General features: G+C 37.2%; 1 non-coding gene across 1 annotated transcript; it reads left to right on the forward strand.

Moving 5' to 3' along the window:
• The first annotated feature begins 16,401 nt into the window (after positions 1 to 16,401).
• LOC141424432 (U6 spliceosomal RNA) lies at positions 16,402 to 16,509 on the forward strand. Its single transcript, XR_012449366.1, has one exon. It is a non-coding gene; the product is annotated as a U6 spliceosomal RNA (small nuclear RNA).
• The last annotated feature ends 825 nt before the right edge of the window (positions 16,510 to 17,334 follow it).

Raw genomic sequence — 17,334 nt, forward strand, 5'->3', positions numbered from 1 at the left:
GAAAAATAAAAAAGGCATCTGGAAGAGAGCTTCTATAGAATAGCTTCCATTATTTTGGTTATTTACTTTTTGATTTCACTTTTACCAGAGATGCTTAGAGTACACCATTTTCTTTGAAACCCTGTAGGCAATAAGGAATTCCCGATAGTTGTTTCTGTTACCTGTGAACTATAAGGAGGGGAAGGGAGGTGCTGTCCTGCTGTGCAGCTTCACAGTGGCTGATACCAAGTTCTGAGCATTCATAGACATCAGGTTCATGTTCAGAAGTGGTGAACTGTGTGGTAACCTGTGCCTTTTTTCCTCTCTGAGACAGAGTTTTACCAGCCATGGGAATCCTGACTAACATCCTGGACCTATTTTGATCAGTTGTGCTCACTTGGTAAAAATAAGACACTTGAAAATCCAAATTTGGATAAAGAACAAAAAAAAAATAAATATTTAAGTCTTTAAATAATGTTGCTTCAAGTTTCTTGAAACAATGAGCCTACATGTCAATTTTAAAGGAGCGACTCCATTCAGTTTGAATTCAGTTCCACAAGGGTATAGGTATTGAGAAGGATATCCAAGAAGTGGCAGGCTGGATGGAGGAGTTTTAACTCTCAGTGCAGTCTAAGGTTGGCAAACTTGGGCTGACGTGTATAAAGTATAAAATTACACAGAGTAGACTGGTTAAAGTGAATTTAATTTGAGAGGTCTCAGTGCATATATTTACTTGAAAAGGCAGTGGGCCAAATGACCTTGTGATCTCTTCCAGATTTTTTTGTATACAATTTACTGGATATATGTAGTATAGATAATAAGAAAAAGATAAAAATAGTAGCTAATTAAAAACATTTATTTTTTAAGATGTTAGAAGGACTCGGTTTGGGTTTTAAGCTAGGACACTATTTGTACTGTTATCCAGACAGAATATATAATAGATAGAATAGAAGAAAGCAAAAGGAAAGAAATGCTGGTGCATAGGGGCAGAGAAAGATCCAGCATGAGCAGACTGTGGTGGTTAAATAGAGCATCAGTGTGTCTTCAGCCATGGGAAGCTTTGAATGACCAGCTAAAAAGTTTGGGTCTGTTTGTACAGGAAGACAAATCCTACAGCAGTCATTTTTTAGCAGAAAGGGGAGATGGCAAAAGAAATGGCATTTTGGAAACTTATCAAGAATTGTTAAAAGTAAATGGAGTGAAAGTACAGAGGACAGGCTACTATAGAAATGAGGCATCAAAAAGCAAGATTCAAGTTAGGGATAGTGAGAATGAAAAAGCAACACAAGAGATGAATCGAGGTGTTATTGGAAGTATGGAGTTTTGTCAAACAGTGCTGTTAATAATAATATAGAAACTTGATATTGCTTGGGCTCTCTATATATGTGTAGATATATGTACATACACACATACACACACACACACACACACACACACATATATATAAATATATATATATATATATATATCTTTTGTTCTGTTTCTCTAACAAGGAGTTTCATGTTGAAAATGGGCAGAGTTTTAATTTGCAAAGTGAACAAACTGAGTGTGGCTGTAAGGCAGAAAAGAAATCTAACAGGTGTCTGGGTGCCCCTGCGAATTGCTAGGTAATCTAGAATCTGAAGAGTGATCAGCTAAGAGGTAAGAAGACGTGGTAATTAGAATTAAGACTAAGGGAGAAATATTCTTTTTTTCTCATCTTCTCCACTGAAAAGCTCATCTACTTACTTGGTTTCATCTACTTACTTGGTTTCAATTTTCAAGTCTGGGAGCAGGATTTTTTTGCAAGGAAGGTCAGTGTCCTTTAGTCCTAAGAAAGATAAATGCAGGAGAATAACAGGGGATTCTAGACAGATTTGGGAAGTGGTCGTGTTGAGCAAATGGAAATCACGCAGTGGAGCACATGCATTCTCCAGGAGACCTGTTTCTGCAACATCTAGTATACTTTCCTTTGCCTGGAAGCTTGTGAAGATAAAGGAGATTGTGTAGGTGTTTATAGTTCCAGATCTGAGGGGCTTTACATTCCAAGCTTACATATAACTCTCAAGCTTCAGTTGCCCTGGGAGCACCCAACAACTTTCATGGGTAATGGTAAGAGACATGTTTCATTCCCTTTGTAATACAAACCATTGTTACTTGAAATAGAAAAATCAATCCATGCCAATAACTTCTAATCTATATGTGTAGCTAATGTCTCTCACCTTAGCCTCAGGCTAATAAATTCAATTACTTAGTAGAAATAATTACTTAAGTTACTTACAGACATCTTTATAGCAATCTAATCCAAAACAGGGTTCGTTGTCTAACCACCCTTCACCAACCCTCAATAATTCTCTCCATTCTCCTATGGTTCCTATTTTAGAGAAGAGCACTCCTTCCTCCACTAATTCAAATCACCAAGCCTAGGATGTTCTTCCTAAAACTCTTTCCTTATTCAGACCACCACAGTACTTACCTAGGTAACTTTAATGGACATTGTATCTGGGCACCCTAGCTTACATTTCTCTCTTCTAACATTTCTTCTCTGAATTACAGAATTTGATGTCATTGCTCTGCTACTTTGAATCATTCACATTTTTTTCTCTTCCCCAAAAATGAACTTCAACTTCTCCACATAGAGTAGGAAGACTTCCCACTGGGTCTCTTCTGACCTCTCTGGCCTCATCTCTACCTGTGTTTCCTTCACACTCTATATTGTGACCACTTTGAGCTGGTGTGATCTCATCATTTCAAGACTTTTATACAAGTAATTCCTTTTGCCTAGACATCCTTTCCAGTTGTATTGCTTGGTTAACTCTTATTTATTCTTCATTACTCAGTTTAAAATTAATTTCCTCCAACAACCCTCCTTTAACCATTGATTGTCCATCCCAATGAATTTAAGGTAGATAACTCTTTGAAACTCTCACAGGTTGCTGTATGGCCAACAAAACATCTATCTCTGAAGTATTCTTGCACCTTGAGATGTCTGCATCTTTTTAAACTCTAATCTTTCATACATGCTAACCAAACTCTAATCTTTCATACATGCTAACTATAGAAAAGGGAGGTTATATATTATTTTCATGGTGGTTATAATTATTACATGCCTGCAGCAGAACATGGACTATAGCAGCTATTTAAAAACATGGTAGCAATAACTATTACCACTACTACTAATAAGATATTCTATTCTATTTTGTGTAGACATGGAGATGCCCCTTCCCAAAAAATAGTACAAGAAATTAGAAAGTAAGAATGAAGAAATTTATTGGGGGAGGGAGGAGGAAGGCCTAAATAATGTATATACATGTAAGTAAAAAACAAATAAAATTTAAAACAAAGTCAGAAAAAGAAATTTATTGAAATAAATGGTAAAACTGGCTATGACTTCTTGAATTCTTTCTTAGACTTATTTCACTACCCATTGCTAGAACTCAGTGCAACAAAAACCTTGTCTCTACTGAGATATCATTTAGGATGTAATAAAGTACATCATTTGGAGACATGGGTTTTCCAGATCAGCCTGATATGCTTGTCTTATGCTTATGTCAGTGCTGGTCCTCACCCTGTTTGGAAACAAGTTGCCACACATTTTCTGGCTCTCTCACCCTGTCAGAGGTAGTGATGGATTCGGCATTGTAACAACCCACATATAATCACAATGAGGAAGGCTGGGTAACACTACAGCAAGCAGTTAAAAACAACCCCACTCCCTTGGAAACCATCCCCTGCCTCCTGCCACCCTGGCCTCTATTATCTTGGCACTGTTGGTTTACAGTTTTCTGGCTGCTCTTACTGCCAGCTCACTTTGGCTGTCATTGGCACACTACACGTTTGGCAGGCTCTGTCCCCATTTACTGAGCTCCTCTGTGGAGCTGCCAGCCTTTGGTCAGAGGCTGCAGGGGGCACTTTGAAGCCCTTCCAAACATTTGGGCCTATGGTTGGGATATTGGCTTGTTACAATGTGCACTTTCTCCACTTTTTTTCCATGACATGATGTATACTAGTTGGTTTCTAATTTTATTTCAGAATAGAAAGAAGAGAATAGGAAACATGTTTGACTTGACAAACTATAGTAACTCTACATCTGTTCCTATATCACACATTAATGCATTTCTCCCAAAGGATAAGTTAATTATATTTAAAATAGAAATAATTTTAACTAAAGATACTTCTTGAAACTTTCAGAGAGAGATGATTGAAACCAAACAGAAAAATATCCTGTTGTACATGGAATTTTGTATTTGTAAGCTAGCTTATTAATGTTGTTTTCCACCAGATCTGTTAGTTGTTTGGAAAATAAACCCACAACTATTCTCTATAGATAACACAATCTCTCTCATTCGCTACTGCTGGCTTACTCCCAAACTGAAACCCTTCGGAGTTAATAAGCAGGGGGGTATTCTCTCATGGCATCACTCTTGGAGTTTGACTCAAAAAGAAAAGTGAACTGGCAACCTCTATACCAGCCAGCTAACTGCCTTTTTATGTTTGTTTTCTCTCTATTTAGGAACTCAGTACACAGCAATGTTTAGAGAACAACTGGATGCCAGCATCATTAAATCCTCCCCTGTCCACACCCAACCAATCACACAGCACTACAAACCTGGTATTTATCACGATGGTTTCTCTTCACTCTTCAACAATCCCTTTTCTTCCCTTAGGGATGCAGGCTGGGTTGTATGTATGTCTCAATCTAGTCATCAGTAAAAAGTCTCAAACTGCTTTACCAATATGATTTGGTCAATTCCAAAAATCCTTTAGATGGGCTTTTTGGTGAGCCAAAGCAATTTTGAGATATTCAATTTCCTGATGAATCATGGATCAAATCTGAGGTAAATTTCTAGTCTTATTCCTTTTTACATTCATAGTTTGTAGGTGAATGACTGATTTTCACAGCATGGGGGATGATTTATACACAACTGAGACACTTTGGAAAGTTATCATTTTTTTGAAACTATCATTTTTAAGTATATAAAAGGATACATAGAAAATGATTTTCTCAATGTCATTCTCTCCTCTGTTACTACAGGCAACTGCATACTGTTTCAAAATATTTTTTCATTTAAAATTTTTAGGCTAAGACAGAATTATGAAACCATTAAGACTAGTGACTTTTTCATTTCTAGTACCATTTTTATTTATTTTTTTCATTTACTGTACCTGGCACATAGTACACAAGGAATTCTTGTTAAAAAAATTCCTGTTAAAAATTTTTGTTAAAATTGAATGGGTGAAAATCACAATAACATTAAGCTCCAAATAAAATCTAAATGACGTGAAGTCTCACCTGAAGTCTTCTGTAATTAAATCACAGCACAGACCAACCATGATTTTCTTGTGTACCTTACTGCATAAATATTATTATACAGCATATCTGTTTTTATAATGTTTGCCATAATTTCATTTTCTGTTTTCAAGAGACTTCCTCACAACTTACAAGAAGCAGCCCTTGACTTCTTAGCACAATGAGTCCTGTATGCTTAATCCTCTGGTGTTTCCATGAGGATCCCTCCTTTTAGGAACAATGGCTATGAAACTTAAAGTGGAGAGAAGTCTTAAAAAAAACAGGTACGAAATAACTTATAGAATGACTACTTCTAAGATTAGTTATGATAAAAAAAAGTTTAAGCTTCTAGGAAACCAATTTAATTATACTCTTTTACAAGATTTAGCAAACTGACAAATGGCATCATTACAACCTAGTGTTGGCAGTATGCTCCATTCACCCCTTAGAGCTGGCTGCATACAAAAAATGCACAGACGAGTTCATCCTAAGAACTGCATCTGGCCCAGGCAGAAATCTCTTTAACAGTAATTGGCATGTCAGTGGGACTAGAAGAGCAGATGTCGCTTTGCAGTTTGGGGAATCTGCTCTAAAATCCACAGAAAACTTGGCTCTTGCAGCAACGATTGGACTTCACTACCTTGCTAACTCAAATAGAATGTGGAAAGCTCTAGTCCTGTCTCAGGCCAACCCCTGCCTCTCTAGTAAGACAGGAGTCTGTAGGAATGTGTTGTTTTGGCCTTTGGGGCTTTCAACCACAACTGACAAACAAAACCTATAGAGAACTATAAATGTAGGTAGGGAATGTAGAAGTGTGGGTGGATTGTCTCATTATCATCTCCGAATGAATAAAAACTGAGGTATGAAGAAACAAAATTCTTATTTCCTACACAACTTTGGTTTTCTTCGCTCATTCTAAGAAATAAACTTAGGAACTAGCAGCCTATTTCCCAGAAGGTTTTCTTTCCTCACGAAACAGTTTATGTGGGTCTGAGGTGTTAACCTCACTGTGGGAAAGCCATGAGATTAGTTTAAAGGGAGAAAATCATGCAGGGAGGCTTCTACACAGCCCTGCCTGCTAATGGGGCCTGCGAACTTCTTCATACCTATGCCCATGAGACACAGAGGGAATTTTTACAGAGTACTAGGAATCAGGCTCTCAGCACCCTCCCCCATTTCTGAAGTGACATCTATGGGCTCTTTTTCTGAAATTCCATATACATTCTTTTTGTGTGTGTGTGTCTTCAAACCTGTGGTGGTTTATTTAGGGATGTGAACAACAGTGTTGTTGCTGTAGAATCTAGAGACATAAAATAAATTAGAAGCTTATTTGTTAATTTTAAGAATACTTTTGCAGAACCTAAAATGAAAACTCAAATGAGAATTCTAGCCCACAACTTACACCTTGGAAGACTTGAGTGTCACAGTAATGGTGGCTTTGCAAACCAGTTGGAATGAGCACTTTGATGGATGTCCTCTGCACTTTTTTTTTATTTGTTTATTTTTTTGTTCATTAATTCACATGTGCATACATTGTTTGGGTAATTTCTCTACCTTCCTCCTTCCCTCTCCCCTCCCCTCCTCAGTTTCAGGCAGGTCCTGTTCTGCACTTATCACTGATTTTGTTGAAGAAAAGACATATGCATAATAAGAAAGACAAAGCGTTTTTGCTAGTTGAGTTAAGGATAGCTATACAAAAAGATTCCTACTATTGCTGTCATGTACCCATGTGTTAAACCCATGTTGATTCAACTCTAACTGATCTTTTCATTGGTTCCTGATCCCCTGCTAGTGATAACCTGTCGTTTTAAGGTTTCTGTATTAGTTCCTCTGGAGTGGGGACATCAAATGCTTTCATGTTTTGGGTTTTCTACCTATTTCTATATCTCCTGGGTGTGCTCTCCCCTTGTCATGTGATCCCAGTCCAACCACATTGCTGCATTTGCCCTAGATCTAAAGTCCGCATATGAGGGAGAACATACGATTTTTAGTCTTCTGAGCCTGGCTGACCTCGCTCAGAATAATGTTCTCCAGTTCTATCCATTTACCTGCAAATGATAAGATTTCATTTTTCTTTATGGCTGAGTAAAATTCCATTGTGTACAAGTACCACATTTTCTTGATCCATTCATCAGTAGTGGGGCATCTTGGTTGTTTCCATAACTTGGCTATTGTGAATAGTGCTGCAATAAACATGGGTGTGCAGGTGCCTCTGGAGTAAACTGTGTTGCATTCCTTTGGGTGTATCCCCAGGAGTGGGATTGCTGGATCATATGGCAGGTCTATGTTTAGATTTTTAAGAAGCCTCCAAATTTTTGTCCTGAGTGGTTGCACCAGTTTGCATTCCCACCAGCAATGGATTAGGGTTCCTTTTTTCCCACATCCTTGCCAACACTTGTTGTTGGTGGTGTTTTGGATGATGGCTATTCTAACAGGGTTGAGGTGGAATCTTAGTGTGGCTTTGATTTGCATTCCCTTTATGGCCAGAGACTGTGAGCATTTTTTCATGTGTTTTTTGGCCATTTGAATTTCTTCTTTTGAAAAAGTTCTGTTTAGTTCAGTTGCCCATTTCTTAATTGGTTCATTGATTTTTGGGAGAGTTTAGTTTCTTAAGTTCCCTGTATATTCTGGTTATCAGTCCCTTGTCTGATGTATAGCTGGCAGATATTTTCTCCCACTCTGTGGGTGGTCTTTTCAGTTTAAAGACCATTTCTTTTGTTGTGCAGAAGCTTTTTAATTTTATGAAGTCTCATTTATTTATCTTTTCTTTTAGTTGCTGAGGTGTGGTGGTTCTATTGAGGAAGTCTTTGCCTATACCTATTAATTCCAGAATGTTTCTTGCTCCTTCCTGTAGTAACTTCACAGTTTCAAGTCTGATATTTAGGTCCTTGATCAATTTTGAGTTGATACAAGTACAGGGTGATAGACCTGGATCTAGTTTCAATTTCTTACACAGGGGTAACCACTTTTCCCAGCAACATTTGTTGAAGAGGCTGTCTTTTCTCCCTCATATATTTTTTGGCTCCTTTGTCAAAAATGAGATGGATATAGTTGTGTGGATTAATATCTGGGTCCTCTATTCTGTTCCACTGGTCTTCATGTCTATTTTTGTGCCAGTACCATGCTGTTTTTATTGCTATTGCTTTGTAATATAGTTTGAAGTCAGGTATTGTGATACCTCCAGCATTGCTCTTTTTTCTGAGTATTGCCTTGGCTATTCACGGTCTCTTGTGCTTCCAAATGAATTTTAAGGTAGAGTTTTTCAATATCTGTGATGAAAGTCATTGGGATTTTTATGGGAATTGCATTAAACATGTAGATTGCTTTCGGTAGTACAGCCATTTTTACTATGTAATTCTACCAATCCATGAGCACAGGAGATCTTTCCATCTTCTGTAGTCTTCCTCGATCTCATTCTTCAGGAGTTTGTAGTTCTCCTTGTAGAGGTCATTCACATCCTTTGTTAAATTTACTCCTAGGTATTTGATATTTTGAGGCTATTGTGAATGGAATTGTTTCCCTGTATTCCTTCTCAGTTTGCTCATTGTTGGTGTATAGAAAAGCTAATGAATTTGTAGGTTGATTTTGTATCCTGCCACCTTACAGTAGCTATGTCTACGAGTTTTTGAGTAGAGTTTTTTGGGTCTTTAAGGTATCGGATCATATCATCTGCAAATAAGGATATTTTGACAGTTTCTTTACCTATTTGTATTCCTTTTATTCCTTCTTCTTGCCTAATTGCTCTGGCTAGGAATTCCAGTACTATGTTGAATAGGAGTGGGGATAGTGGGCACCCTTGTCTCATTCCTGATTTTAGGGGGAAATGGTTTCAGTTTTTCACCATTAAGTATGATGTTGGCTGTAGGAGTGTCATATATAGCCTTTACAATGTTGAGGTACTTTCCTTCTATTCCTAGTTTTTTTAGAGCTTTTATCATGAAGTGGTGTTGGATCTTGTCAAAGGCTTTTTCTGCATCTATTGAGATGACCAAGTGGTTTTTGTCTTTGCTTCTATTGATGTGCTGTACTACATTTATAGATTTGTGTATGTTGAACCACCCCTGCATCCCTGGGATGAAGCCAACTTGGTTGTGGTGAATGATCTTTCTGATGTATTGTTGAATTCGGTTTGCCATTATTTTATCGAGGATTTTTGCATTGATGTTCATTAGGGAAATTGGCCTGTAGTTCTCCTTTTTGGAGGTGTCTTTGTTTGATTTTGGGATGAGAGTAATATTGGCTTCATAAAATGAGTTAGGTAGTGTTCCTTCACATTCTATTTCATGGGACAGTTTAAGGAGAGTTGGTGTTAGTTCTTCTTTAAATGTCTGATAGAATTTAGCAGTGAATCCATCAGGTCCTGGACTTTTCTTATTTTGGGAGGGTCTTGATGGCAGCTTCAATTTCTTTTTGTGTTATAGATCTCTTCAGGTGGTTAATACCCTCTTGGTTCAGTTTTGGGTGGTTGTAAGTTTCTAGAAATCTGTACATTTCTTCGAGATTTTCAAATTTATTAGAATATAGGCTCTAAAAGTAGTCTCTGATGATTTCCTGGATTTCTGTGGTGTTTGTTGTTATCTCTCTTTTTGAATTTATGATTTTACTGATTTTGGTTTTTTCTCTCTTCATTTTAGTCAGGTTTGCCAGGGGTCTGTCAATCTTATTTATTTTTTTAAAGAACTAGCTTTTTATTTCATTGATTCTTTGAATGTTTTGTTTCTATTTCATTGATTTCAGCACTTATCTTACTTATTTCTTTCTTTCTGCTTGTTTTGGGATTTGTTTGTTCTTGTTTTTCTAAGAGTTTCAGCTGTAGTGTTAGGTCATTGATTTGAGGTCTTTCTGTCCTTTTGATATATCCACTCATGGCTATAAACTTTCCTCTTAGGACTGCCTTTGCTGTGTCCCATGGGTTCTGGTAGGTCTTGTTTTCATTTTCATTAACTTCCAGGAATTTTTAATTTCCTCTTTTATTTCATCAGTGACCCATTCATTGCTGAGTAATGTGTTTTTCAGCTTCCAATTGTTTGAGTGTTTCTTACTGCTGTTTTTGTTGTTGATTTCTAGTTTTAATGCATTGTGGTCATACAGAATGCATGGGATTATTTCTATCTTCTTATATTTGCTGAGGCTTGCTTTGTGCCCTAAGATATGATCAATTTTGGAAAAGGTTCCATGGGCTACTGAGAAGAATGTATATTGTGCAGGGATTGGATGAAATATTCTATAGACATCAGCTAGGTCCATTTGATCTATGGTGTGACTTAGTTCTAGGATTTCTTTATTGATTTTTTGTTTGGGTGACCTATCTTGGTGATAGGGGGGTATTAAGGTCTCCCACTACCACTGTGTTGGAGTCTATATATGCTTTTAGGCCCTTCTGAGTATGGTTGGTGAAATTGAGTGCATTCACATTGGGTGCATATAGGTTGATAATTGTTATTTCCTTTTGGTGTAGTACGGAGTCTACTTTGTCTGAGATAAGTATTGCAACCCCTCCCTGTATTTGGGGACTATTGGCTTGGTAGATCTTCTTCCAGCCTTTCACTCCCAGCCAGTGCTTATTTCTGTCGATGAGGTTGGTCTCCTATAGGCAGCAGATTGTTGGATCTTCCTTTTTAATCCAGTTTGCCAATCAGTGTCTTTTGATGGGAGAATTTAGTCCATTAACAGTCAGCGTTAGTATTGATATGTATGTGGTGATCCCTGTCATGTAGTTGTCTTTGTTGATTAGAGGTTTGATTATGTGTAGCTGAGTCAGTGTTACTCTTTACTTTCTTGCCTTTTCTTCTCCTGTGTTTTGGTATTGCCTGCCCTTTCATGGGTTTGTTTGCTTTCAGTTTCTGTGTGCAGAATTCCTTTAAGAATCTTGTGTAGTGGTGGATTGGTGGTCATATATTGTTTTAGTTTCTGCTTATCATGGAAGACTTTTATTGTTCTGTCTATTTTGAATGATAGTTTTGCTGGGTAGAGTATCCTAGGGCTGAAGTTATTTTCATTCAGTGCCTAGAAGACCTCACTCCATGATCTTCTTTCTTTTAATGTTTCTGTTGAGAAGTCTACTGTGATTTTGATGGGTTTACCTTTGTATGTTATTTGTTTTTTCTCTCTTACAGCCTTCAATATTCTTTCTCTAGTCTCTGTTCTTGTTGTTTTAATGATAATATGTTTTGGGGTATTCTATTTTGGTCAGGTGTGTTTGGTGTTCTGGAGGCTTCCTGTACCTGAATGGACATAGTTTTCTCTAGATTTGGGAAGTTTCCTGTTATTATTTTGTTGAATATATTATGCATTCCTTTTGCTTGCCCCTCTTTTCCTTCTTCAATTCCCATAATTCTCAGGTTTGGACTTTTGATGCAGTCTGTGAGATGTTGCATTTTCTTTCCACAGGTCTTGAGTTGTTTAATAGTTCTTCAGTTTTTCCTTTAACTGCCATTTCATCTTCAAGTTCTGAGAGTCTGTCTTCTGTTTGTTCTATTCTGCTGGAACGGCCTTCCATTTTGTTTTGTATTTCCATTTCATTCTTTTTTCTGAGGTTTTCCATATCATGTGCTACTTCTTCTTTAATATTGTCAATTTTTGACCTTAATTCATTTATCCCTGTGTTTATGGTGGTCTCAGTTTCAGTTTGGCATTTATTTAGGGCTTATGATTTCATTTATTTGTTTTTGTGTTTTCTCATATTCTTTATTTTTGTCTTCTTGGAATTTCTTGAGTGCCTCCTGTATGTTTTGGTTGACCATGTCTAGGAACATCTCTATGAAATTCTCATGGATTACTTATAGGGTTTCTTCTTTCAGAGTGTTGTTGTGGGCTTCATTGGGTTCCTTGGTATAGTTTATCTTTGTTTTGTTAGAGTCTGGATCTGGATATATGTTTTCTTCATTTCACTCTAAATCCTCTAGTACTTTATTTTTTTGGGAGGAACTGTTTCCTTCACTTTTTCTTCTTCCCATATTTCCACTAGATAAAGTTTTTATCACTGAACTATGTGTAATTTAGTATTAGCTGGGTAACAATATTAATACTAACAAAACCAAGAAAGAAGGATAAAAAAGAGAGAGAGATGGAACTATAAAAGAAATAAAGTGGAGAGAAAAAGAGAGAAAAAAATGGTAGAGATGGTGGATGATCAAACAGTAAACCAGGCAGCAAATCCTTTAAAGAAGGGGAAAAAAATCACCAGTTCTAGAACAGTAGAATTGCAGTCTTAGTTGTTCTGATGCTAGTTCTTTAGCATCCAGACCTGTCTGTGTGTGTCTTAGGTAGCTTTGGAGCCTTCCTGTGGCAAGTGGCTTGTGGGTGGGGTCCCACTGGCCTATGGGTGGAGGCCTTTAGCTGAGATGAAGTAGGGGGCCTTTGGAGCATGGGCTTGGTGTGTCTGAAGGGTGTAGGCCAGTAGAGTAGAGATCTTGTGTGTCTATGGATCCCTGGCTTGACAGGCTTGGAGGGCACAGTCCAGTAGAATGGAGATCCTGTGTGTGTGTGGGTCCCCAGCTTGGCAGGCCTTAGGGGCACAGGCTTGTGGAGTGAATATTGTGCAGTGCTGTGCAGGCCTTGGGGGTGTTGCTGGCAAAGCAGAGATCGTGCAGGGCTGTGCATGCCTGGGAGGACCGTGGCCTGGTGGAGATCGTGAATGTCTGTGAATCCCTGGCCTTAAGGGCTCCTCCCATGGAGATCCTGTGGGTCTGAGGGGTGGGAGTTTGGGGTAGCACAGCCCAGGTGAAGCAAAGGATCAGGGCCGGAGGATAGGAGATCCCACAGCTGCGTGTGGAGTAGCAGCTCTGCAGGCCTATGGGGCAGGGCTTGGAGAGCAGCACCTGCTATTCTTTTAGTATATGGTGGGGTGGAGAGGCCTCCCACAAGCTAGGGGTTCAGAGTGCTGATGTGTCAGCTCTCCCTGATGTTTTTCCTCAATCAAGTGTGTCTCCAGCTTCTTATCAAAGTCCCTGGATTACAGAGGTCAGAAGGTCTGGGCTGTGTTCCAGTCACCATCTTGGATCTTCTTTTGGTGAACTAGAATGAACTAACTGAGAAATGAATAAATCTTGATGAGCATATACAGTTAGCACCTCAAATTTACTCATCTGTCTTCTTCAAAATCATACTTCCCACTGAAGTCTTCTATGTATAACTGATATTTCAAAGTATTTGCATATCTCTTATCATTTATTTTTCACCATTCCTCAGAATTATTACTACCCTCATTTTATAAATAAGGTCATCATCCACCAAAATGTGATTACCTCAAAGATCACCCAGAAAACTAAGGATAGAATCAAAATAATAACTATAAACTTCTAAAACTTCTAATAATCTGTTTGTACAACTTTGTTCCTCATTTTCCTCACCCAAAATAAGCAACTTTCTTACATTATGTAACATGTTACAGATATTATATATTGTGTTATATGCATAACATAGATTTCTAACTTTCTGTGAGATGACATTTTTATTTGACCAACATATCTTCAAAAATTCTAGGATTAGTTTTTTGTTTCACGTCTTCTTTTTTTTTAAATCCCACCTCCCAATCTGCTTTTTGCTTGAAAACTATTGTGCATTTATCAGATTTATCAGGCCTTCTGATCAATCGTAAATCCTTTTTTTTTTTTGCTATTAGAGACAGATAAGAGAGGAGTTTTTATAATATACATGGAGAATCATTGAATTATGAAAACAATGACAAAGATACCATTAATTCAATAGATTCCTCCTTTCTCTGTTAGAGATGACAATCCTCATTGTAGAATAAGATAAAGTAGACAGTGAGAACACAGGCAGAAGAAATAATAATTGATAAATTTCAGTGTGACACTCTCTGTTTCCCTCCTCTCTCTCCTGCAATAAAAAGAAAATGCTGGCCCAAGTTAGAATGGAATATGAAAGAAGGAGGACGCCTTGTATGAGGATGGGAAGGTGCATGGGAGCCATTTAAGAATCAGTGCTCTAGAAATTGTATTAATCACCTCTCCCATTCTTATCCAGATAGGTATCTTGACAATCTCTACTTCTAGTGCCAGAGAAGGCCCCACCTGACTGGCCTTCCTGACCCTTTGTAACCTTTTCATGTTTCCACATTTCCTGAGTGTGACTAGGCCATCTCTTCAGTGTCTGATCATGAGTCTGAATCTCCTGAATGCTATTTATCCTACTAATAAGCATGTATCCTATAGAAGTGGAAGACAAATGTTGTATTTGATCACCTGAAAAATGCCACATTGTCTTCCATTTTTGTCAGCTGTAAATAGAGTCCGGTGATAAAACAGTTAGGAGAATAGTGAACTGTGAAAATAAGCTATAACTTTTAACTCTTTTCACTTGATGCCTGATTACTTGTCAGAATCCACCACTATAATTAAATTCTGTAGAGGCAGAGGCAATACTTCTCATGTTTTCTATTTTCTCCTGGTTACATAGCTAAATGACCATCACAGAGAATAAAAAATAAATGTGAAGAGAATGGCCAAGGAAAAGAACAAATGGAATTTTCTATGGGGGGATTTATAAAGAGAAAGGCCATTCATTTATTAATCAATTCAAAACTATATACTTTTTATTTAGAGAAACATTTTTCTTTTCTGTGGCAATCACAATTTTGTGATAAAATATTTGCTTTCATAGTGTATATGTGGAGGTTTCTTCCTCCAAAAGACCAAGGCCAATCTTGCATAAACAGCAGTCTGTCAGCATGCTGATGGCTTTTGATCAGTTCCAGCTACACCATTGGGCTTCTTATTTCAGTAAAATATGCCTTTACTAAATCATTGTGACAAGCCCACAGTGAGGGTGTTTGCTGCTAACAAAGGACCAGACTCCAAGACAAAGAGGAATTGTGCAGAGCAGAGGAGAACATTTGCATCCTAGGATCAAAGCCAATGGACTGTAACCATGCAATCATCTAATCCACTAGGCAGCACAGAGGTCACCTCCAGAGAGGAAATTTTCCATCTCTGCCAACTACAGGATGGAGGAGTTGTTAAAGTGCATGAGAATCAGATCCTAGGAGTAAAACTACTCTGGAAATTGGGCAATGGCTCTTCAATACTGATTACCACATACCAAATTTAGCTGACAAGAATATTAATTTTCTTATTTGTGTGGGCACTTTATCTTGTTTCCTACAGAAAATATCTAAAGTGAGTTTTCCAGAAAATATTTATAATCATGGGTTAAAAAGCAAATATGTTAGTTTAAGAGGACCAAGATGGTGATCATTTGAAATGGTCATAATTAGTTTTTGAAATGCTTTTGTGTTTTTGTTTGAATTTCAACACATTTCATATGTTAGGAATTCACCACACTTCAGAGTGAAGTCCTGCTGTGAAACCTTAATGCTGCCTTGTGATTACAATTTTTCCTAATGATCATACATTTCATGTCTCTCAAACTCATCCGGAGTATCCCAAGATCAACTGTAAATTCCAATATTTCATTGAGTTAGAAGGTACAGTTTTGATTTAAAAAATGCATGATTTCAAATAAAATGAGGAAAAAAGATGAGGAAGTTGAGCAAACATTGGAAAATATTTTGAAACAACAGTTGAATTTATTGAAGGAGTATTATAAAGTGTTGATTGTACTTTGAATCTACCTTCTAGAAATTATTCAATCCATGTGCACAGTGAAGCACCTACTTTATCACACATATCAGACTATATGATGCACTTAAGAAATGAAAGTCACGATAGCCCCAAATCTTCTGGCTTTTACAACTTAAAAACTCCAGCTCTTCATTATGAAAAAACTGAATGAATATACAAATGTCAAGAGAGTAAGACAAATTCTCGTAAAGCCATCAACTCAAGAGTTTTTGTGCTTTTGTCTACTTGCTTTACCTACTCTCCCTCCAATTATTTGAAGTACTTAAAACAAACCCCCACATCATAACATTTTGCTTCTATATACTTAAGGTAATATAAGCTATGTAAAAAAATTATAAAATATGTAAATTTTCATATGTAACTGCAAATGTATTTTTATATCTAATAAAATTATTATTAAATCCTTGGTGTCATCTAAGTCTATATGAAAGTTTATATAATTACTCTCCAATGTTAGGTGAATTAAAAAGTTTTAGGAAAAAGTATTTTTAAATGAAAACAATAATGCCCTTGCCAATACAAAAATTACTAAAATTGCATTTAAAAAAAGCCTATCAGCAGCACATATACTACAATTGGAATGATACAGAGAAGACTAGCATGGCCCCTGTGTAAAGATGACACACAAGTTTGTGAAGCCGAGCAATAAAACTTATTGAAATTGTTCTAAGGAGGGGGGGGAGTGAGAGAACTGTGGAGGGAATGACTCTAATTAAGATATATTGTAAGCACATATGTCAAATGTCACATGTATGCCTCCTATGTAACAATCACATGCAAATAAAAAATATAAGTAAATAAGACACTTCATTTCAAAACACTTTGAAATTTATTTTAAACACAAGGGTTTTTTTGTTTTATTTTTGTTTTGTGTTACTGGGGTTTGAATTCAGGGCTTTGTGCTGGCTAGGCCAGTGCTCTACCACTTGAGCCACACTAGCTCTTTTTGCATTTTAGTTATTTTTCAGATAGTGTCTTGTGCTTTTGTCTCAACTGGCCTTGTACTGTCATCCTTCTACCTATTCTTCCCACTTAATTGGGCTTACAGCGTGTACTACTATGCTTGACTTGTTTGTTGAGACAGGGTCTTACTAACTTTTTGCCCAGGTTAGCCTCAAGCTGTGATTCTCCTGATCTCTGCCTCCTAAATAGCTGTGATTATAGGCCCTGTCTACCATACCTAATATTTCTTAAAATGTGAATATTTTGGTAATTAAATGCCAATTAGATCAGTATTGAGGCTATTTCTCCTTTCTTCTCATTTTTGTCTCCAATAAAGTTATGCTTGTTTAAAATAATCCACTGACATCACTCTAGTGTTTTAATTTTGAGTGAAAAAGAAACTGGAACCATCTCTTTCCACCTTATCACCCTGATTATTCCATTTTTGGCATTATCCTTGTGTGGGAATAATAGACCATTTCAGTGCAACTTGGCTATGCTAAGATTCACTAAAACAACTTGTCTGGACATTTCTGGTGT

Source organism: Castor canadensis, chromosome 6 (genome assembly GCF_047511655.1).
Source record: "Castor canadensis chromosome 6, mCasCan1.hap1v2, whole genome shotgun sequence".
In the NCBI taxonomy this organism is placed as follows: Eukaryota; Metazoa; Chordata; class Mammalia; order Rodentia; family Castoridae; genus Castor; species Castor canadensis.